Source organism: Lissotriton helveticus, chromosome 8 (genome assembly GCF_964261635.1).
Source record: "Lissotriton helveticus chromosome 8, aLisHel1.1, whole genome shotgun sequence".
Taxonomy (NCBI): domain Eukaryota; kingdom Metazoa; phylum Chordata; class Amphibia; order Caudata; family Salamandridae; genus Lissotriton; species Lissotriton helveticus.
The window spans coordinates 535919748-535944036 of record NC_136069.1 but is presented as its reverse complement, the minus strand read 5'-3'; positions in this window follow the sequence as shown (position 1 = coordinate 535944036).

Genomic DNA, 24289 nt, shown 5'->3' with positions numbered 1-24289 from the left:
CCCTCACTCACCCTCACTCTCACTCATCCTCATCCTCACTCAACCACCCTCAACCTCACTCACCCTCAACCCCTCACACTCACTCACCCTCAACCCCTCACCCTCACTCACTCACCCTCAACCCCTCACCCTCAAACCCTCACCCTCACTCACCCACCCTCAACCCCTCACCCTCACTCACCCTCAACCCCTCACCCTCACTCACTCACCCTCACTCACCCTCAACCCCTCCCCCTCGACCCCTCCCCCTCAACCCCTCACCCTCACCCTCACTCACCCTCCCTCACCCTCAACCCCTCACCCTCAAACCATCACTCACCCTCAACCCCTCACCCTCAACCCCTCACTCACCCTCAACCCCTCACCCTCACTCACCCTCAACCCCTCACCCTCACTCACTCACCCTCAACCCCTCACCCTCAACCCCTCACCCTCAACCCCTCACCCTCACCCTCAACCCCTCACTCACCCTCACTCTCACTCACCCTCACTCAGCCTCAACTACTCCCCCTCACCCTCACTCACCCAAAACCCCTCACCCTCACTCACCCTCACCCTCACTCACCCTCAACACCTCACTCACCCTCACCCTCACTCACCTTCACTCACCCTCAACACCTCACCCTCAACCTCAACCCCTCACCCTCACCCACCCTCACTCACCCTCACTCACCCTCAACCCCTCACCCTCACTCACCCTCACTCACCCTCACCCTCACTCACCCTCACTCACCCTCACCCTCACTCACCCTCACCCTCACACAGTGCAATAGTTCTCAGACCATTTCAGTTAGAGCTTTTAGAAATGTTTATGGCTTTTTTTATTTGTAATACTTTAGCATTGGCTACAGGAAACAAAAATGCTAAACATTTACAAAAAAAACCCATAAACAATTCTAAAAACACTAACTCTAATGGTGCGAGACCTATTGCATTTCCAATGCTTGTTTCAGGAAGGTGGCCGTCCAGTATTCTATCCTCCAGAGGTGAAGCCTCCGGGGGTTCGGCATCCCCGGGCAGTGCCGAGAGAAGCGAATGCCGGACCTGTGCATAGCGGAAATATTCGGCATTTGTTAGTTCATATTCCACCTGCATTTCCTTGAGCGATTTAATCCTCCCCTTCCCCAGATATCCTTAACCGTGGAGATCCCTATAAGGTCCCACTTATCGAAACCTTTTGTTCTCCAGAGCTTACCTAGCTTCTCGGAGTCCCAGAGCGGGGTGGCCATGGTCAGTTTATCTCTCCAACCCAGGGAACTCGTGGCGTCATGCCAAATCCGAACTGTGTGTTTGTTTGGCCCCGTCAAAGCCAGTTTCTTCGGTCTGGAGTACAAGGCCCTGCTATATCTACCCCCGGGAAGAAGCCATTTATCCATGGCATATCCAGGGTCATCAACTGGACCATATGTGGCATGGTTAACCGCAGCCAGATGGGAGGCCCAATAGTCTCTTTTGATATCCGGGAGGGCAATACCTCTGTCGTACCAGGGAAGTGTTAGCTTATTCAGGGCAATGCGGGGCCTGCCCTCCCATAGTAGACTACGCTGCAGGCTCTCGATCTCACGAAATACCCAGATGGCACAATATCAAAAGTATTCTGCAGAGCGTAGAGAAAACAAGACAGAGCCATAATTTTAAAGAGAGCTGCCCTACCCAACAACGAATGAGGAGGCTTCCTCCAATTGGCAATATCAATCTTGAGCCTCTGCAAAGGGAGAAGGAGATTTCGGGCATATCTAACCGAGGGATCACGAGAGATAAAGACTCCCAAATACTTGAAGCCTTCTGTATTAACCTGTATGGGACAGTTTCACGGAGGGACAGGGTGGTCCCCCCTCAATACAAACAGCAAGGATTTCCCCCAATTGATTGAAAGTCCCGAATTTCTCCCAAAAGAGGCTAGAACATCGAAGATCACAATAAAGGACTTACAGGGAGAGGTCAGGAAGAGCAGAATATCATCTGCATATAAAGATATGCGATTCTCCCATTTGGGTGTCCACCGCATGCCCCTAATCGATGGTTCCCAAAGAATCCAGGCATCAAGAGGCTCCAAGGCCAGTGAAACAAGAAGGGGGGACAGCGGGCAGCCCTGACGGGTGCCCCGACCGAGCAAAAATGGTGCAGAGACTCTGTTATTTACCACTATTTGGGTGAGCGGTTTCATGTAAAGCAGACATACCCATCTGATGAATTCGGGGCCAAATCCGAATTTGGCCAAGACTGCCCACAAATAGGGCCATTCAATCATGTCAAAGGCCATGGTTGCGTCGAGCGATGCAATTACAGCTGGCTCCCGTAGAGTGTGGACTCTGGCTATCACTCTGTGCAATCTGCGCAGATTTAGGGCCGTATTCCCAAGGGGCATGAAGCCCGATTGGTCAGGGTGAACCAGACCATCGATGACTTTTACCAGTCTATTAGCCAGGAGCTTGGCCAGGATCTTCGGGTCAGCATTTAATAGAGAAATAGGCCTATATGAGGCACAGTTCGTTTTAATCTTGCCCTTCTTATGAATTTTAACCACCGTAGCCATTCTCTGATCCCTAGGCAGAACACCTTTATCTCTAGATTCAACAAACATGTCTTTCAAATAAGTGTGTGTGACTTCTGTTATGTACGATGCTTGTGCGGTGGTGACTAGACAATAATCCAATCGCAAGAGACTTTTGTGCGCCCCTGAGTGGAATGTGTATTGCTTTTGATCCGGGTGGAGTAATCTTCAGCCATCAACCAGGCCCATTGCGTCCATGAAGTCAGGCAGCCACCGCATCGCCCGCCCCATTTCCCATGCGGGATGCCTGTCCACCATACCCGAGACAACTGCGTTAAAGTCGCCTACAAAAATTAAAAGTCCTTCAGGGAGAGCACGTAGGAGCATCCCCAAGTCTGCTAATGTCGTGCCCTGTAGCCCCGGAGGAACATAAACAGATAGGAAGGTTATGTGATGACCCTCCCACACGCCCGTGACTCCAATGTATCTGCCACTCCCATCCTCCCACGTGGAAGCAATTACCAACGGGAACGCCTTGCGGATCAAAATGCCCACTCCCCAGGAGCCCGACGTGAACCCCGCGTGTGTGACCAACTTGTACCCCATTCTGTGCAGAGCTTTGCATGAGTTCCCAACTAGATGCGTCTCCTGAAGCAGGACCATGTCTGGCACCTGCCTTTTAAGATACTGAAGGACCAAACTTCGTTTAATTTTGTCCCCCAGCCCTTTAACGTTCCAACTCAAAATCTTCACTTCCCTACCCCCATCATCTACGTGGTACAGTTGACGAACCTCCGCATTTTGTCTATCGGTCAAATGTATTGTGCTGATGCAACCAACAAACCACCCAACGGGTGAACCAAACTTCCCTCCCCAAAACCCCCCCACCCCGCTGCCCTGCCCACTGGGCTCCAAACTGCCCACTGAAAAACGCAGAGTGCCTGTCGCCCTAAAAATTCAAAGAAAGAATAAAGAACTTAGGGGGTAACAGTTTATGAGCTCCGATCCGTGTCCCCAGCCTATGTGACAGTTGGTCCTGAAGAATGTCAATTTAGCAAATTATCAAACACCTTTCACCCCTATTGCCCTATCATAAGTGTCCAATCCCTCCCATCCCCCAACAACCAAAGTCCCCCTTTTAAACAGGTCGAATGTTCAACTGGCCTCAGCTTCAGGGTGGCTGACTGTCCGCTTTGCCATCATCTCCTCGGTCCGCAGGGGCCTGAGCTCCCCAATATTCAAGCCACTCCATTACCGCCACTGGCTGATCAAAGAACCACGCTCGGCCCTCCAATTAGACTCTGAGACGGGCCGGGAACAACATCGAGTATTTCATGTCCCTTTCCCTTAAATCTCGCTTCACTGACAGAAAGGAGATGGTAGCATTTTCATACCTGAGTGGGGCGTTGGCTCTCGAGCTCTGAAGGATAACGTCTCTGTCTCGGTATCTCGGTAGTTGAGGACTCGAGCCAGCATATGCCGCGGGGGAGCGCCCATTCTGGGACGGCCGCCCGGGACTCTGTGCGTCTGTTCTGTACCGAAAAACTTACTGAGGCCCTTCAGCTTCAGGTGCTTGAGGATGAGGTCTTCCACAAACAAGTCAGGGGCCTGCCCCTCTGATCTTTCAGGCACACCTAAGATGCGGAGGTTGTTACGGCGGAGGCGGCCCTCATAATCATCCAGTTTGAGGTTGACTGAGCTGCGGGAGTTCTGTAACTCTCGGACCTCCTTTTGTAGTTGCGAGACGTCCTCCACCAGGCTGGAAGCTGTTAGTTCAACTTGCTTCACCTTCTCATTGAGTTTCCCTATATCAGCCCTAATCAAATTAATGTCAATGGCCATGGAATACATTTTGTGTTCCAGCGAGGTTTTTACCCCTGTGATAGCGTCCATGACGTCTTTCATGGAGAGCTCTGGTTCCTCCTCACTCGGGTTCCCTTTCGCCGTCTCCTCAGAGAGCCTTCCCCGTTGCGTCTCCTTAGTGATCGCGTAATGATTCAGTTTATTAGCCTGGACCGTTTTCGAGCCTTTGGCCACAGGGCCTTTCCCACGATCCATTTCACAGGTCGAGGCAGGACTCAGCTGAGGGCAAGCAGCCAGGATCCGTACAATAGTCACACCTTGTGCAGCACACCGAGCCCAGGGCCAGCAGTCCGGTCTCGAACCCCGGAGGATCACAGAGGTCCAGGGTCAGCAAGTCCGCCCTCAATTTGCCACCTTGGTGCGAGATATCACGGTCTCAGCATTTCCCGTTGTGTCACAATACTGGGGGGACCACTCTAGGCGTAGTGCCAGTGGCCTCAGTCTCTTTTGCAATTAAGCTGGTCATGTTGGGGTCTGCCGCCGATTCACCGCCCTTACGTCTCAGCACACCGCAACTCCCAGCCGGGCAATCGTTGGGACACCCAAAGTCACAACATCCACCTCCAGTAGCATAGACAACCAGGCTCAGGGGCAAAGAAGGTGGGAGGGCGGGGACCTCCTCGCCACACCAGTCAATCAGGCCAACCAAAGGATTCCACCCTTTTCGGGTCCACCGCTATGTTATCTTCAAGAACGCGCTGTTGGGCCAATCACACCCTCTCACTACCAAGCCCCGTGCACCATTTCGCATGCCACCGGCATAGATGTAAGCGGTGGCCAAGTCCTCCACCAACTCCTGGGTCTTCACTAAGGTCAAGGGGGGAGAGGAATTTCAAGGTCTCAGATAAGGCACTTGCCTGTCCCCTCCAGATCCGCGACCGGCGTGTAGAAGGTCACGGCCGTAATGGCGGCGGCCGCCTCCTCGGCTCCCTCTCACAGTCTGCTCCTCCACCGCCACTGCGCAAAGCCCCGATCCGGGCTACTCTGGCGATGGCGGGCAGACAGCCGCAGCGGCCGCCGCCCCACTGTCAAGGCGGGCCGGAAGTCGTCTCTGTGGGCCCTGGCGTCAAGGCCCAGGCAGGGCCCGCCTCCAACGACGGCCGCAGCTCCACGATCAAAGCCGCCACAAACACCGGAACAGGCAGGTCAGGTTCCGCAACCTTTCCGGTGCAAGGCGGTACCTACAGGACTGCCGGATGGTATGTTAGGATAGACGTAAGGCTCACAGACAACTGAGCTCACATTTTACACGGTAATCTCGGATCGCGCTTGGCCATGCCCCAACATCTACTGTTCTTTAACATGGAGGGAAAGTAAGCACCCAACTGTTTGACACTCTGTTTTTAATATAAAATCAGGGCATTGGTGGTCATAGCACTGAAAATACAAGATTTGTAAAAAATGTTATTGTCTACGGGTGCTCGTCGAAGACAATTTCTATGGACTGGAAGCTAGAGAATACTAAAGTGATTCTAATATTTTACTGACCTCTGCTGGTCGTTTCTATCAAGTAAGTTAAATAGAGGCAGTTGCCAGAATTTTTTTTAAAAGAAAGTCCCTCAGCAGAAAGCAATTCTGGTATTCTACTGATCTCTGATGGTCGTTTTCTATCAAGACAGTTAAATACAGGCAATTGAACAGAAAAAAAGCCCCTCACCGGAAGCAGACAAGTCCTAGGGCTGATCTCCAGAACCCACAAAGCACATACAGATATAAGTATATAAAAAATATATGTGTACAAGAGGTCTCGAATGCTCGACCAAAAAAGTTCTGCCTTTTTAGTAAAGTGCCGTTTTCACATTTTTTTTGCCTATTACGAAATCGCAAAATCCTGGAGGGTCTGCCAGAAATAGGGGATTGCAGTAGTCAAGCCTACACAGGATGGTTGACTGCACCACCAGCGAGCAAAAACAAGGAGAAGTGGCAAAAATTTTTACAGAGCACGCAACAGTGAAAAGCAAGTTGCAGAAATCTAGCATAGTTAGACAAGGATAATTTGTCATCCATGTAAAATCCTAGGTTCCCAAGGAAACGGCCAGAAATCAGTAGGTATGACCCATAAAGGGCTGTTGTTCGTACAGCACAGTAACTCCGTTTTGTCCACACTGAATTTTAATGACTTTTACTTATAATGAATTATAGTTAAGTAGAAGTTCAAAGTAAGGTAAACAAGTGTCACCCAAAAGATCAAGGGTGAAGCAAAGGTGCTCATTAAAGAAGTTTTGGGTATATTCCGGCAGAAAAACATTCCGAAAGAAAATGCTTAAATTTGATATATGTAAAACAAATACAGAATCGAGGCTGCATTTACAGGGGGAAAATGAAGCATTGGTATTACAGAATGACTGGTTCTTTTTACTCTCATAATTTATGCCAACCTTAAAATCTGTTCCTGAAAGGTAAATGGAATTATATTTAAATGATGCATTTTTCTTATTTTTATAGAGCAATTTTCAAAGCAAAACAGCAATACTAGTTTATCACCAGCAGAACTATTAGAGTCTATGTAGATCTTGTTTCATTTCAGACATTTCCTGCATAGTCAGTATTCAAGGTGTTTGGTGCTGCAGCGCAGACCTAATTTTCAGAGCCTCAAATTACTCATCGCTGGGGACAGAAGCAGACATAGCCTTTCAATATTTGCATTTTTTAGTATCACTCTGAATGTAACGAAATATGCTCATTCCACACAGATTTAATATTAAAAACGTGAGTTGAATATCTCAGTTGTGTAGTTTAATGAAGTCTTCGTTTCAAGCAGGCCCTGTGTCAGTAAATTCAAACGTATCACCTCGGTGCCGGATGGACCGGAAATGACCCTCCCTTGGTATTTCTGCTCCCTGACATCACTGCAGCCAAATCAAATGAAGATGGCAATGCAATTAACAGCACCATTGAATGCCAAGGCCCTCGTTACCAGTTTACCTGTTCTGACGCTGCTGCGCTGTCCGACCCGTCCACCCTGACGCCTCGTGCATAAGAACCATGGAAACGGGGTTTTGTGCACCGGTTTCCCTCATTCCGGTAGCTTTTCCACTTCCACGTTTTACCCAGTTTTTAGTCTGGGAAGAATGGCCTAGTTTCTACCTGTCTCTTCGATCATATGCTCCGGTAAACTATGACAGTATGGAAAGCATTTTCACGCTTTTGGGGTACTATTTTTAGGTCTGGCCTTTGAGAGTGTTGTTTTTCAAAAAGTGCATACACAATATACATACATAGAGGGGTTTTTGGTCAGGAGTTTCATTGGTTGTCATTCACATTTTGCTTCCGCCCACCACAGCATACAGCATGAGTCACTGTGTCAGTCCACTTTTCCCATTGGCTCCCTTCACTTTGAGGGACTGCACAAAGCCTGCACATTGTCGCCTTGTTCACATCTGCCTTTACGTAGTTCCTTTCTTTTCAAAGGCAAAGGTGACCCAATGTGTGCTTTTTTTAATGATATTTTTTAGATTTATTTTACATACCAGCTATTTATTTTGCCTGCACTTCAGGTGCCCAATAGGATGGTGATTTATTTTCTGTCTTTTTGTTTTTTAAGTTGCTCTTCTAAGTATTTAACTGATATTGCAACATTGTAGCTGCCTTCATTTTGATTGATTGGTTAGGAAGTAATTTCTTTGCTTCCTCTTTTTTTAAAGTTGGTGTTTAAGTGACAGAGTAACAATGTACCTGCCCGTGATTTCAGGGTTTGTTTAGGTGGTAAATTATTCTTGTCTCTTTCACAAGTAATAACAGCATACATGGCAGAAATGATAGACTTGTTATTTTAAAAACATTTCTAAAACTGTCACATCAGACACCGTGCTTATTCATTTCACATTTTTATTGAAAGAATATGGCAGCAACTTTTGTGTGACAGCATGCTTACTTTTTTTCTTCTTTTAATTTTTGCGCTACATGCTTGAAAAAATAAAAAATATAACTATTACATCAGTCTTCCAAGGCCAGACCTGTTGGCCTTGTCAATGGTTGTTTACTCAAAGCCTTCTCAAGGCATTTCAAACAAGAGGATGACTTAGTGAGTTTAATGCTCACGCTGATATATGCAGTCCACTGCAGATCATACTTTCGAATACCAGCAAGGCAAACTCAACTTTCCATCCTTCCAAGTTCAGTTAACTGGGTACCAATCGTAGGAAGCTGCTGCGTTGAGGTGGCTCGCGTCATTTCTTCAAGACCGAAATCAAGCGGTACGCCTCTCCACTTTTACGTCGAAGGAAAAAAGCCTCATGTGTAGAGTCCCTCAGGGCTCCTCCCTCTCCCCTTTATTATTTAACCTGTACATGTTTCCTTTGATTTCAGAGCTCCAGAAAAGACCAGTAGTCATCTTTAATTATGCAGATGACCTTCAGCTCATCTTTAATATTGATTCTTTCCCCTCCTCCATAGAGAACATTCAATCTACCATGACTTTCATTAGCAGTTGGATGAATGCAAACCAGCTCAAGCTTAATCCTGATAAGACTGAGCTGGTTCTCACAGGGCCTCCAGGAAATCCTTGGAACACCAATTTCTGGCCACGCTCCCTGGGCTGTCCATCATCCCCTGTCAACTCGGTTAAGAGCCTAGGAGTCACCACCAGCAAGGACCTCTCTATGGGGCCCCAAATTAAATCAGTGGTTTCGGCTTGCTTCTTCCACCTACGTCGCATTATGAAAATTAGCAGATTCCTTTCTCATTACGCCCTCATCCAAGTCACTCTGGGATTGGTTATATCCCGGATTGACTATGCGAACACATTGTACGCCGGAATACCTGCTTACCAATCCCATCAACTTCAACTAATTCAGAATCAAGCAGCTAGACTCATCTATGCACAGCCAAAGTGTAGTCATACTAAGCCCCTCCTTAAGAACCTTCATTGGCTTCCCGTGGCTCAGCGCAGCCTTTTTAAATTGGGCTGCCTGACTCACAAGACCCTCTATCTTCAAGGCCCGGCCTTTATTGCCTCTCGCATCCACCGCTATATTCCTTCTCGGGTCCTCCGATCTTCATGCTCAAACCTTTTGTCCACATGCACCTTTAGACATAAGAAGCATGGTGTTCTGAGATTTTCCTCGCAGGCCCCACTCCTCTGGAACTCACTTCCCCCAGATCTCCGTCTAATCTCCTCCTATCCCCTATTCAGGAGGGCGCATAAGACCTGGCTTTTCTCCCAAGCATACAAATAACTTACTTTACCTCGCTGCTGTGTTCTCAGTTTGTCCTTGCAAGCGCCAATAAACCGTTGGTGTACGTGCGCTGTATAAATATTTTTTATCATATCATATCATATCAAGCTGGCTCTGTATATACTATACCAAAGTGAGGTATATTGTGCTCAGAGTCCAGTGGATCCCCAAAGGTAGGCAGAGGTAAAAATAGTTAATACCTTACTCTCTATTTGTGATAGTGTGGGCGAGCAGTAAGGCTTTATCAGCGATTAGTGTTAAGCATGTGTCACACACTCAAAGACTGAATTCAGACCAATTTGTTTGCATAACAATATTATTTAGTTGTATTTTATTTCTAGAACCAAGCCTGGCCTGGTACAGGTAAGTGAAATAATATTTTGCAGGAATAATACAGTTGCATTCAGTTGTATGTAATTGATTTGGATACAAGTAGGTCAATTATTATTATTGATTGATTGAGAACCTCCTGAGGCGGAAAGCCGGGAGCTGTAGTACCGAATTTTACTTCTTTTAAAAACTGTGTAATATTGTGTTTTAAAACCTGCACTGATCCCCTGGCACTTACCTGAATCTTCCCCGAGCAGCCGATTTTAACGCTGTTAAGGGTAGAATCTCCCCTTCTGCCGCCATTACCTGCTTGCGAGGGAGCCACGAGACACGCCCACCTCTGCTGGCCACGCCCCCCTCACCAGGTATAAATAGAGCGCGCTGAACGCTAGCGCTGCATTGATTGATTGAGAACCTCCTGAGGCGGAAAGCCGGGAGCTGTAGTACCGAATTTTACTTCTTTTAAAAACTGTGTAATATTGTGTTTTAAAACCTGCACTGATCCCCTGGCACTTACCTGAATCTTCCCCGAGCAGCCGATTTTAACGCTGTTAAGGGTAGAATCTCCCCTTCTGCCGCCATTACCTGCTTGCGAGGGAGCCACGAGACACGCCCACCTCTGCTGGCCACACCCCCTTTCAACGCCCAGAGCACCTACCATAAATTATGTGTCTCTGCCGGAGGCGCAGCGGACGAGCGCAGCGGGCGCGACGATGGCGCGCCGAAGGCACGCTTAAGGCAAGCTCGTCTGCGCTCGTCCGCGCCCAGCCGGGACCAGGGGCCACGTCCCCTGGTCGGTTCGTGGGAAACAGGCGGGTTTACAGTTCGAGTTTTTTACATCAGTTGCGCCCATCAATATTATCTAGATGCGGCCACCCTAGCCATCCATTGGAGATCCCAAGTCGTTGCTCGCACTGTGATTCAAAGCTCGTCCCCACTACCACTGCCAGACCTGAGGTAAAGGCTTACTCCATGTTTCTGCTCAATTGCAGGTCTCTAGTGAAGCATTGTTTAGAAATTTCCTTGCTCCTAGATGAACACACACCGGATGTAATCTTTCTTACTGAGACCTGGCTAAACCAGGACTCTCAGCCGGATCTGGCACAGGCCGTCATCCCGGGATATCAGATAGCGCGGGCTGACCGACCGCAGGGCAGAGGCGGTGGCCTTGCTATCATCTATAAAGAGAGCTATGTCTGCCGCTACTTGACGGAGAGAATTGAGGATTGCGAAAGTCTCCCCTTTGTGATCGAGTTCTCTGCTAATTCCAGCTTCTCTCGCACTCTCATCTATCGCCCCCCCCGGACCCATTGGACAATTTGACACCTCTCTTCTGTCGATGGTCTCTCAATCGGTTATCTCCCCTTCAAATTTTACTCTACTGGGAGATTTTAATGTCCATTTTGATTGCCTGTCAGAAACCACGGCACGAGAGATGTTGTCAAGTTTAGCCGCCATCCAATTAGAACAACTAGTCCCCTCTCCCACGCATGAAAAAGGTCACTGTGGGCTGGTGGGGGAAGCAAACCGGAATGACAAGCGTGGAGGCCGAATGTAGTGGGCTATTTCGTAGCCGGCTTTTATTAATGTACAAGGGTGCAATGGTATGGCACAGGACAATAGAGAGTTCCAAAGGATTGAGGGTTCCGGCACCGAGGTAAGGAGCCCTCCGGGGTTGGTCTTCCAGGGACAGCTGTCGGTCTTGGCTGTAGGCAGGCTGGTCCTTGGGGTTCAACAGCCTCGTCTCCCGGACGGTGGATCCTCGGAGGGGGGGAAAAGGAGAGAGAAAACAGGGCCGTTAGCTCTGTCGGCGGAACACAAGATAAGGTCCTTGTCCTTCACCCGGGTGTTGGGGTTGAGAACGACTGTGAGGAAAGGGAGGGGAAGGGAAGAGAGGTAAAGATATAGAGTGGACTGGGAATAGGGTGACGTTGGTGTCAGGACGTGAGGGGTTATTTATCTACATTCGTGATAGTGCCGCTCTCACACGTATCTACAGTCTATTCACAGTGCACGGTGATTCGTGAGGAGGGGACTAGATTTACACGGAGGTATTTACAAGTTACTTATGTACAGACACACGGAACGCCTAATTTCTACACGCACTCGGAACTGGTACTCACTTGGCCCGCCGCAACTCCGTCCATGAGTTGCGGCCGCTCTCCAGCGTCCTCCTCTGGACTCCACCAGTCCTCCGTCCAGACCTCGTCTCCTGGTTCCGGATCGTCTCTCTTCTCCGGGGGTTCTTCGCACGCCGTCTCCTGCCACGAGTCTTCCTGCTTGAACGCTGTGTTGTGGGTTCTTCCGGCTTTTCTTTGGTCCGCCTCCGGAAAGGGGGAGGGACATCCGGGGTCGCGGGGTTGTACTTCCGCTGCGTCCCGCGTTGGTACTGGTTCCTGTAGGGAAAGAGAAAGGGGTGGAGTCCGGGTTGTTTTGGTAGTCCGGGCGACCGGGGATTGTGGTGGTGATCGGGAGGGGAGACGGGATATCCGTGTTGACGGGGCCGTGTCCCTATCACAGTCACCTCCTAGATCCCATCTTTAGTAATTGCAACCAACTTAAAGTGGGCACCATCAGTAGCCTATACCAATACAATATATACCTATAGTCTAAAGAAATGACAAAGGCACAATAGGTGTGTCACTCCAAATACCCACAAGTAAAGAATTAATAATAACAGAAAGGAAGACAAGACATCCCTTAAGGATAAGATCCCTCACTCACCCGAAGGTGACATGCTTCATCATTGGGGTCATCCTTACCAATGTTCAGACCTGGTCTGCATTGGGAGCTGCTACTTCTGATGGATTTAGGGAAGTAGCTCAGAGATGTTTTCACTATTAAGGACTAGGATGTTAATCCCAATGGAGCTGGAGTGTGTAGTGAGGTGTGCAGCGCTGTGAAGAGATATATACGCTAAGTGGTGAAGTTAAAACTGCCTAGGTGCAATCACAGAGCAATGCTTTAATAGTGTGTTGTACTTGACAGGATTAAAAGAAAGGTAACAGCCCAGTGGTATGGTTTTAAAACCACTGTCACTCGGTGGTCGACATGTTTCAGCCTCTAGATCACTACCCATGTATCAATGGCTTTCTTCAGGACCAGATTGCATTAGTGATGATGCTGCTGCACTGTTTAGTGTAAAAATAAACATAGAAATAATAAAGAAAATTTATACAGAACCGGTATTCCTGCTTGTCTTTTCAGTCAGGTCATACCCAGGTATCTGTAAACAAAAACACATTGTGGGAGGGAGAAGAGACACACTTGAAAACTACTGTGATACTTGATCATTTTGGGAACACTTGTCAGTAAATCACAAGAGTCATACTTATAAGGGTGATTTGAAGTATCAAGGACTTACCCTCAACAGTAGGATATTCCTGCCTCACCTCTACCTGGCGAACTGCTCTGGAGGGAGGCCCCGCTCTGCGGGGGAAAGATGTGTATAAGTGTCAAAGGAACAGTACACTTCTCTATGTCAATATATACATTCATTCAGTTTGACATGAGTGTCTTAAAAAACTCCTGATGAGACACACTCACAAAATGAAGAGACCTGAGACACCCACCCAACTAGGTGACCAGGGGCGCCGCCTCAATGGTTCCTTAATGTTATGAAATATTATGCAGAAAAGCTTATAAAGGCTTATAAAGGGAATAGTACTGACTAGACAGTTTCTGCCGTCAAAAAACACATACACCCAGTGTAAGCATATGAAATGAACTAGTTCTTATAGTATAACGCTATGCTAGATGAAGCTTACCCCCTCTATAGTTAAGATCAGAAAACAAGAGCAAAAAACAAGAGTTTGCAGTGGCCTTACCTGTCCGCCGGTACCTCGTCACCTTCGAGAGCAAGTCCCGGGAGGTACCGACTAGTAGGCCGACTCTCTTTTAAATAATGTGTTGCTCATTTGTTCGAAGACCGGAGCGTCACGGGTCTTCACTATCCTAAGTAGGCCGGGGATTTGCCTGTATTTGCCTGTATTCCGCTGTTGGAGCAGTGCACTACACGCTATTTACTCGCGCATGCGTGGAACGGCTCACAGTGAGGAATACTGCTCCTATGCGCATGCGCTGAAGATTATCACGTCAGCGCTCCATTTAGAAAACACAGCGCATGAGCAATGAAACGCTGTACGTCAAGGCAAATGTTGATACTAGTAATATCGAGTTATTTGCCATCTCCCTTATGTGTCTGGAAAAACCATCAGTAGCCTACCATGGTCAGACCACTTCCTGATAGCCTTCACTTGGACCACAAACAAATCCCCTCCATCTCTCTTCACATCCCGAAAAACTCGTAACTGGTCCAAAATCTCCGTAGATGACTGGACGAAGGCTCTTAGTACCACCAGACCTCCACTTTCCCAGGACCCAATGGTGAATAATAAGAAATATAACGACTGGATCACGGCTTCTCTTGATCTAGTCCTTCCCTCTCACCTATCTGGATCAAAGAGGCAAAGTAAATCTTCACCATGGTACACAGAAGACCTTAGGGGAAAAAAACGCTCCTGCAAGAGACTAGAAAGGAAATGGCGTTTGACCTACAATCCTAATGACAAAACCACTTACAGGGACGCTATTAGGAATTACAAATTGGCAATAAAAACCTCACAAGCAGCCTATTACAATGACAAAATCACAGTGGCTAAATCCAAGCCGAAAGAAATATACCGGATAGTGAGCTCCCTGATAAAACCACCCCAGCCCGCCGCAGAGAACAGCAGCTCCCCCTCTAAATGTAATGAGTTGGTTGACTTTTTTAACAAAGTTAATAAAATCTACCTCTCCTTCCCTGATCCAGCCACTGAATCATCCACCCGACACTCTGACTCAGCCTCTGACATGGTAACTCCGTCTCATAGCAAGCTAGAGTCTCTTCCACTGCTGAATCTGGAAACATTGGAATCTTTAGCACAGCAAATTAAATCTGGCTCACCGTGTGACCCTGCCCCCCCGGGCTCGCTGAGGCTGGCCAGCAAAACCATCTTCCCTACTCTGATGGAATTGTTGAACTCCTCCATTCTTAGCGGGACGGTACCAATGACATGGAAGCATGCGATGGTACGGGCCCTGCTAAAAAAACCTGCCCTCGACCCAGCCAACCCCAGCAATTACTGCCCAATTTCTCTGCTCCCATGGGCATCTAAAATCTTGGAGAAACACATCAACACCACTCTGACAAAGTTTTTTGAGGAAAACCACCTCCTCGATGTTTCCCAGACGGGCTTTCGCCCAAAACATGGGACAGAGACTGCTCTATTGGCTGTGACCGAGGAAGCGAGACGGATCTTGGATCGAGGAGGGTCAGTGGCAGTGATCCTCCTCGATCTGAGTGCCGCTTTTGATACGGTACATCATACAATTCTGATGAACCGTCTCGCCGACCTAGGAGTGTCCGGAGAAGCCCTGGCTTGGTTCAAGTCTTTTCTATCAGATAGAACCTTCCAGGTCTTTGACGGCACTTCCGTCTCATCGAGCAGGCCTCTGGGATGTGGAGTCCCTCAGGGTTCTTCACTGAGCCCTACGCTCTTCAATGCGTATATGAGGCCGCTGGCTGGGACTGTTCGTCCGCATGGCATTGACATCATTTCCTACGCGGAAGACACCCAGCTGGTGGTCTCCCTTGTGCAGAAGAGCGGCCTCCAATCGCCGCCCAATCTATCGGCGTGCCTGGAGGAGGTGAGGAGCTGGATGATGAGCTCATGCCTGAAGCTCAACGACGACAAGACCGAGCTCATGCTCCTAGGCCCGGCAGCCCCCTCCACTCTGGAGCTGATATGGCCAGCGAGCATGGGGGCGGCCCCTGCCCCCAGCGATAACAGCAAAAGTCTGGGGGTATGGTTAGATAAGTCATTGAGCTTCAATACCCAGGCCACGAAGGTGGCGGCCACCTGTTTTGGCCTCCTCAGGGTAATTAAAAAAATCCTTCCCCTTCTTCCGTTTGAGGCCAGGCAGATAATTATACAGGGCCTCGTCCAATCACGTTTGGATTTTAATAACGCCATGTATCTTGGAGCACCGGACTACACCCTACAAAAACTTCAGCGCGCCCAAAACTGTGCTGCCCGTGCGCTACTTGGAGTCCCACGTCGGACTTCAATACCTGCTGGCTTAAGATCGCTGCACTGGTTGCCTGTTAGGAATAGAGTTAAGTTTAAAGCCTTGTGCATTGCTCACCAGGCGTTCTGGAAAATGGGCCCAGAAATGAACTCTTCCCTCATCTCCCCCTACCTGCCCAACAAGGTGCTTCGATCCTCCTCTGCTTTTCTGGCCAAGATCCCTAGAATCTCTAGAGCCAGAGCAGGGGGACGTTCCTTCTCTTTCACTGTGTCAAAACTGTGGAACTCCCTCCCCCTACACATGAGAGGCAATCCAAACCTAACTTGGTTCCGCAAACAGCTCAAAACATTTTTCTTTCAGTAACCTAAAGCTTCCTGTTCTTCTGAGGGCATCTCTGTTAGTCACAGCGCCTGGACGCCTGAGGGCAACTGTAGCGCTCTACAAATATTATTTTCATTTCATTCAGCTACAGTTGAAATTACTTTTCAGTTACTTTGCAGTTACTGTATGATTACTTTTTTGATTACTTTTAAGTTACTTTTTCTATTCAGTGTGATATACCTAGATATCACACTGGCACCTTTCCTAGATCAAAGGTGAGTAAATCAGTTTTTGTAAATATGCAGTTTCTTATGTTTTCATACAATTTCTCAACTCCACACTATAGAATATTTTTTCACAGAAAATTATTCAAAGCAATCGTATGGGAGGAAATTAATTTATCGGTTTGCAGGTAAGTACCTGGTTTTGGGAGTTGGGCTCCTGGGATTAGAACAAAGGTTCCCCCAGGGTCAAGGATGCACTCTCAAAGCACACTCAGCTGCACTAGGGCGGCCGTGTGTAGAGTGCTGAGGCCCAATGTTATCCAATGGAGGATAGGGTACCTCAGGTTGGTGGCTGCTCAAGAGCAGGCCACAAGGTTGTGGGAGCAAAGCTCCTTGACTTAAGGTCAGGGGGAAGGGGGATCCGATTTAGCACACAAGGTGCACCCAAAGCAGCACGGGGTGGCCGGGTGCAGGGTGCTGATTTGGGGTGGGGTTTCCTGTTGGTTTCAATGGGAGTTGCCAGTTTGGGGATTTGGCTGCAGGCTCTGTCCAGAAAGTCTTCCAGGAGGAACCAACAACTGGGCAGGTAAGTTGGAGGGCTCGGGACATAGGGGCACCTCAAGTCCTCTTCTCCAGGGCACAGGGTGGCTGGATGCAGGGGTGCCTTTTGAGGTTGGATTTCACCTTACCGGCCCACTCGCGGTTGGGGGGGGCTCCGTGCAGAGGCGGAAGGCAACGTTGGGGAGTCCTAGAGAGGTCAACCCACATTGGAGTCAGACTTTGGAGCGCTGGGGGATCTCGCTGGGACCGGTGGGCCACTCGAACTCGGCCCGTAGGCGACGGGTGCAGTGGTGGTTCCAGGCATCGTCTTTCTTTGTCTTCAGCAGGCTCCGAGTCTTGCTTTGGGGATTCTTTTGAAAAGAGCTGCTGTTCACAGGAGATCCAGTCTTTGTTGAAGGCCTTCAGTCCTCCCAAGGCACCTGGAGGTTGCTAGCTGCAGGATAAAGCTGCTTTTGGTGCAGATTCTCTGGAAACTGCAGGCGTCCCAGTAGGGCTGAGGCCAAGTCAGTTCTACTCTGCAGTCTCCTCTGCTGGGTGTCTTCTTTCGTCTTTTTTCTTTGAAGGTTGTGGGAATCTGCCTTCTGGTTTTAGGGCTACCTCCTAAATACTGTATTTAGGTGATGTTTTAGGGGTCTCGAGGTCAGTTGCCAATGGGTTACTAAGCTTAGGGTGACTACACCCTTGTTGTGCTTATCCCACATGGGGGAGTGGGCACAATCCCTAACACTGATTGGAGAGTGCCTGCCATCTGGAGGATGACGGGCACTGGAGAATGGGTATCACCTCGCCTCCCTCACCTGAGAGGTGGGGTTGGCAGAGGTGAGCACACCTTCTGGGCTGTTCTACCTTTTCCCACCTGTCCTCCCACCGACAAGGGTGTGAGATGGAAAGGGGGCCTGCTCCTGATAGCAGGAGAGGCTGGGTGCCACGTTACAAAGGCAGCAAGGCCTTTGAAGCTACCCTTCCACAGATGTCTCTCCCTGACCTGGGGGAGATGTGCACACCTCCGCCCGGGAAAGGCTTTGTCTCTGGGCCAAGGTAGCAAAGGCTACCATCCCAGGGGTCCAGAAACATGTCTGGATGTGGCAGGCTGGTATGTACCCTTCAGGGAACCCACCAGAGGCTGGTCGTTTTTAGGGGGCATCTCTAAGATGCCCTCTGAGTGCATTGCATATTAAATCCAACACTGGCATCAGTGTGGTTTTATTACGCTGAGAAGTTTGATACCAAATTTCCCAGAATTCAATGATGTTGCGTAGTTCTTAATGACAAACTACCAGACCATATACTCATTTATGGCTTTACAGCACTTATATTTTCTAAGAATGGACTTATACACTGTAGGTACACTGCTCATGCAACTGTACCCTCACCAGTGGTATAGTGCACCCAGCTAGAGGGGTGGCTTACCTATACCATAGGCAGTGGGTTGCAGGCATGGCACACAGGTATGTGTGCCATGCCGACTCTTCACTTTTCTCTGCATCAAAACACACAGCCTGCAATTGCAGTGTGTGTGTGTATGTGTGTTAAGGTACAGGACCTCTAAGTGTGGCACAATATGTGATGCAGCCCTTATAGGCCTTCCTTGGTCACAGGGCCCTTGGTACCCATGGTACCTTTTTACAAGGGACTTGCATGTGGCCAGAGAGGTGCCAATTGGGTGTACAACTGTGCAGTTTTGGGAAAGAACAGATGCCCATGGAACCTGATTGGCAGGGACCCAGGGCACAGAGTGCATCAGAAATCTGGCAAAAAGTGGAGGGGATGGGGTTACTGCAACAGAAACCCACATTCCTACGCCAATTATTTGCATAATAGAACAGCTTTTATTTATGGATCTTAAGGCCCTGTTCACTATTCTCAGATCACAAAACAGTCCCTGTTTTTAACAGCAATTGGTTTGTGGCCCAATAATATTTTTGCATGCTGACAGATGTACTAATCTGTCACAGTGGCAAAAGAGCCATTCAGAAGGATTTGCACAACCCCTTCCTCATATTAATGAACCAATATTCATTTTGTCAATACCACTGAACAGCTGTGAATGTAAGGTTAAAGGCATACAAGGGACAGAAGACTTCTATTCCTGCGTTGACATTTGCATAATGCAAGAATTGAAATACCTCTCCCATAGTAGGCCAAGGAAATGAAAACAAACCCCTGGCAGGATGGAAAGGATATTGTAGGAAATTACCCCTTTTTGCATGGTTGCCCCCCACTTTTTGCCTGTTGCTGATGCTCTTTGACTAAGTGTGCCCTAGGTTCCTGCAAACCAGGTACCCAGGGCCTATGTTCTTTCCCTAAAACTGTACTGTTGCAACCCCAATTGGCAACTCTCTGGTCACATGTAAGTTCTTGGACTGTTCCCATGAGGCGCAGGGTCAAGACTGATTTGCACATAGTTGGGTCTGAACTGAGGTGGCGAAGTGAGCTAAAGAATGATGATGGATGGATTTAGTCCAGATCTGTGACTGGCGGTGAGTGTCTGAAAAGTTTCAGTGCTCCGTCCATCATCTATTTCTGTTTGCTGGGTTTTTAGGAACATCATTCCCTATCCAAGTGGATGCCAACCCCTTGCCAGTATTCAATTCAGCTATAGCATTTGCAGTCATTCCCATCCATGCATCTCTGTGAATCACTAGGACAGGTGGTCCTAATCCATACCACCTTTTCCTACCAGTTTGAAAGGAATCACAGGTGTCCAATGCAAGCCAGGTTTTCGTGGTTGTAAAGTCTACAATTTTGTGAATGATAGGCTTCATGATCGTAAACATCGCAGATGCATGAAGTAGTTACATTCTACAGAAATATGGTATAAAAAATATTTTTTCTGTGCTTTATTTTGACCTATTTTCGGGTTTGGTACTGTGTAGTGCTTTACGCACTTTTCCGTAAGTTAGGTTCTGTGCCATATCTACCAGAGGCAAGCCCGGGTTTATTTATTGAATTTATGTGTTGGACCTGCCAAAGATTTTGGGCTTATTGCTTGGGAAGGGCTCACATGTGCGCTTGCATTAGCATCCACTGAATGCCTGCCTCTAAATTGGCTATGCCCTACTCAAGGTTACCTTTTAGTGTTAGTTTACTCAACCACAGAAATCCCACTTACATGACTGATCCCCAGTAAAAAGTTGGGACAACCTCCAGCAAAATTGTCGAATAAGTATCATCTGGAGTTCTCTTTTTGCATGTTTTCTGAACCCCCCCCCCCAAAAACTCTTGCTGATATACCTCGATGATGAGTATCCAGTGGTAGCCAGAACACAGACTATGCTACATCTTGAGGTAACAGTGGCACAGGAAAGTGTAACAAGAGAGAAACAGTAATGTGCAATGCAGGCAGGGCCGGACTGCGAACCCAAATCAACCTTGGCAGTTTTCCCAGACCAGCCACTGGGGAAGCACTGCTTAGCCCCGGGAGACTGGAAACGCTTACTTGCCGCTTTTGTCACTGGGGCCGATATTGCAGCACTGCTGCAAAACTGGTCCCCAAAAACAAAAGTGGCCCACACTGCTGCATCACCCGCGCCCACCCTTCCAGCCTCCTGGGGAAACGCCTGATGACGGTAAGGCCAGTCTGGCTCTGAATGCTGGCCAATGCTTATCATATTGGATAGTTTGAGGGATTTGGGAATGTGAGCAATGTGTGCTTTGGAGAAGCAACTTTTAATTTGAGGAGGTTAGTGGTAATGGAATGACCACAAGCAGGGCTCACCAAAAAAGCATGCTTTTACTTTGCACCCTCACTGGAGGATTCACATTTCTCTCCAAATGAACACAGGAAAGACATAGATAATGCAGGATTGGTGGTCCTTGTGGTGCTAGCACCAAAAGGAATGCGTACTGAGAGGAAAAAGTAAAACACTATGGTATTATCTTTCATGCCGATCTGAGTTCGGAACCTCAAATCACAGTATCTACAACTGCGTGTTTCAATGCTGGGTCTTTAAAATTGTTAACCCTCTACTATTCACTGCGCATTGGGCTCTAATACTAGCAAGGCCCAATGTTTTAATTAGAGCGTAATATAATTGTGATGCTTTCTGCCTAACACCACCACACAGTGCAAAAGGTCTCCGAGCAATCATTTATATATAAAAGCATTAATACATGGGAATGATGCACTCACAGGCCATGGTTTTCAGAGGTCCAGTGCTGATAAGACCCTCCCTAACCAACACCGTCAGATGTCCACACACACTGACTAAAATGGGAGGGTATCAAAGCAACATACTTGCAGGTTTAGTTGTATCCGAGTAAATATTTCTAAATTTAGACAGCTTTGAAGACCGTGAACAAGGAAGATGATAACAAGGGATGCATTGATTGCAAATTGTGCTATTATGTACTGTGTGCCCCTGGAGCTTTAAGGAAATGGATCAGCATTCTGTCTCTTTAGTTGGTTTTTGTCAAAAGAAAATAAATAAATAAGGAGAACGTTTTTAGTGATAGTCACAATTGTACAGATGTCATTCTATATACTTCTTCTTTGTTCATATCACATTTAAGCTGCAAAAATAAATTTGATACCTGAGCAAAAGACTGATTTATATAAGCACTGGTGTTACAAGAAGCTGATTCAGAATTGTATTGTGAACAAGAAGATTCAGCTTATGGTGATTAGTGAAAGCTCAGCTACCTGACTAAAGGCCGCTTTCTAGTTTGACGGACAGGGTACTGTATCACAAGTGTGATGGATTGCCATGCCCGCCAAACTGTCTGCGCTCTGTCTGATCACCTTTTTTAGAGACGGGTGGGCCATAAGTATTCAGTTGGCATCAATGATAAAGTGCTTCCCCTGAAGGCCCGACTGAGTAGGAAGTGTCAGTGGAAGGACATTACACCATTCACCCAATTTTGGGTAGATGGTGTAATGCCTATTTACCTTTCCGTCGACCCCTTGAAAACCCTGGAGGGAAGGGAAGACATAAAATCAATAAGGACCCCAACATCCTGGGAGAAACCTCCAGGGTGTGAGGGTCAATAGTTTTTTGCTTTAAAAAAAATCCAGGTTTGCGAGTGTGCTTTTGAAAAACTAAATATTTTGGAAATGTATAACGACATGAGATTTGTTCGAAGAAATAATAACTGAAGGACAACCTATCGTGTTCTCTTTTCCCTTCCTTACCTCCTTTCATGCGATGAACTGTGAGTATAATACCTGTGGACCCTTTTCCCTTTTGTCCGGTGTGATTGGATGATAAATAATCGTGATCGGTGCCAGAGTGTCGAAATGTAGGGATCGCCCTACAAAAGGGACTCCTGTCAATACTATATACGAACAATATGGTACATGTACATACAAATACTTGAAATAGTCGGTGAGACTCATTTACAAGGATAGTAAAAAGTTGTTTCCAGAGCATGGTATCTTTGACATAGAGAGATTAGCAAAGGAAGCTGAAAGACCCTAAAAATGAAAGAGATGCTGAACAGTAGCGGCTCTTCTTCAGTGACATCAGGAGGCTCACAGACATGAATCCCACATCTAGAGTATGAAAGATATTCAGGAGAAGCTGAAATATAAAATTAGTCACCTTAAGGACAGGATCAGGACTTGAGCTCCAACTGCTCTGCCTCCTCCTTGCCTACTCCCCTAGATCACTGGACCAGGACCACAAGTTTAGAAAGAGGGTGACAATACGAGGGAATCACTCTCAAAAGCTTGGGGAAATGTCTGGGCAGTTGTCTAGCAAGACTCTCTCCTTGCTCCATCCAAGTGAAGGCCATGTTAAGAGTCTGTCCTCTTCTGCTCTTCTCACTTTGAGGGACTATCCAGCAGCCGGAGTTGGAGGTATGGTCCATGTTCCTTGGACTCTCTTTGATTTAATGAGCATAGATAAACAGTTAACCAACATCAGGGAAAATCCAACTCAGTTTTGAGAAGAATTACAGAGTATGTTTGAAGTATATGGACTCAATTGCGCAGATGTGAATCAATTGTTGCAATTGATAGTACCAAGTGAAGTGAGACAGAGTTTGGTCGAGGAAGCACCACGGCCAAGAGTGGACCTTGGGAATGATGAGAGGCCTACCTGTGGGATGTGCTGTTGAATGCGATTTAGGAGATATGCCCAATAAAAAGTGAGTGAACAAAGACATCCAATTGGAAGCAAAATAAAGCTAAAGGTCTGACTGATTGTTTGGACAGACTAACTGGTGTTGCAGCACCAATAAAACATTACAAAAACAAATGAGTTGACACCTCAGCCATATGCCATTGTGCAGGAATTCAGCCAAATGCAGAGGATTTTGGCCACCTGCAATGGTTTTGGCAGAGAATTAACCCACATCTGTGCACAGCAAAAGGCTGGTCACAGCGTGTGGTTTGGGAGGCTGTGAGGGTTGGATACACGGTGTGGCTGGAGGCTAGGCCCTGTGGCCAATGCCTCTTTGGCCATTTGCAGAGAGGGGTTTGGTACCTGCTAGGAGTTGGGTGCAGGGCCAGGACAAGCTTTGCACCCAACCTTCGATGTGCACAGCCAAAGGCAATTTGTAGCAGGAGGTTTTGGCACCGTGGAGATGGGTGCACGAAGGCCACATGTGGTGAGGGTTGGACGCTGGGCTTTATCAGCAACCAGATCCTGCATCCAACTCCCCAATGCACACAGCTGTAGGCCATGTGGATCAGGGGTTTTGGACACCTATGGGGGGATAGGCACAAGGCCTGACAAGAAGCTGGGTACCAGTGGGGGGGTTGGTCGCTTGGAGGCTGTTGAGTGCAGGGCCAGTGGCCATCCGCTCACTGTGCACAGACACCGCAATGCATAGCCAGGGGATTAGCAGCAGGTTGCCTGAGGAGGCAGGGTGTTTGGTCAACTTTGAATATGACAGGAAAAACACAGACATTCCCCGAAAAAAAAAAAGTTAAAGAGGCGTTATAGTAGGACATGGTAATACGATCTTAGCTTGCATACAAAAATCTAAGATATTCACTGAAATAAGAGTTAAAGTAACATTAATGTTTGTGATGCCATGCACGATAGAGATCAAGTTACAGTTAGTTCACTAATGTATAATTGGTGAATTTCAGTGGTTTTCAGTTTCTAAACCTTGGTTCTTATCTCATTTCAACGCCTTACTATGTTATGACTTTAACACTTCATTCAGTGAATTTCTTGGGGGGTTAATGGCAACTAAGATCTTATTACCATTCCTAAGTATACGGTCATTTTATCCTTTTTTCAGTGAGTAGATAGTATATATGCAGAGTGTAATGTGCTATTTATTACCATTTTTTGTGT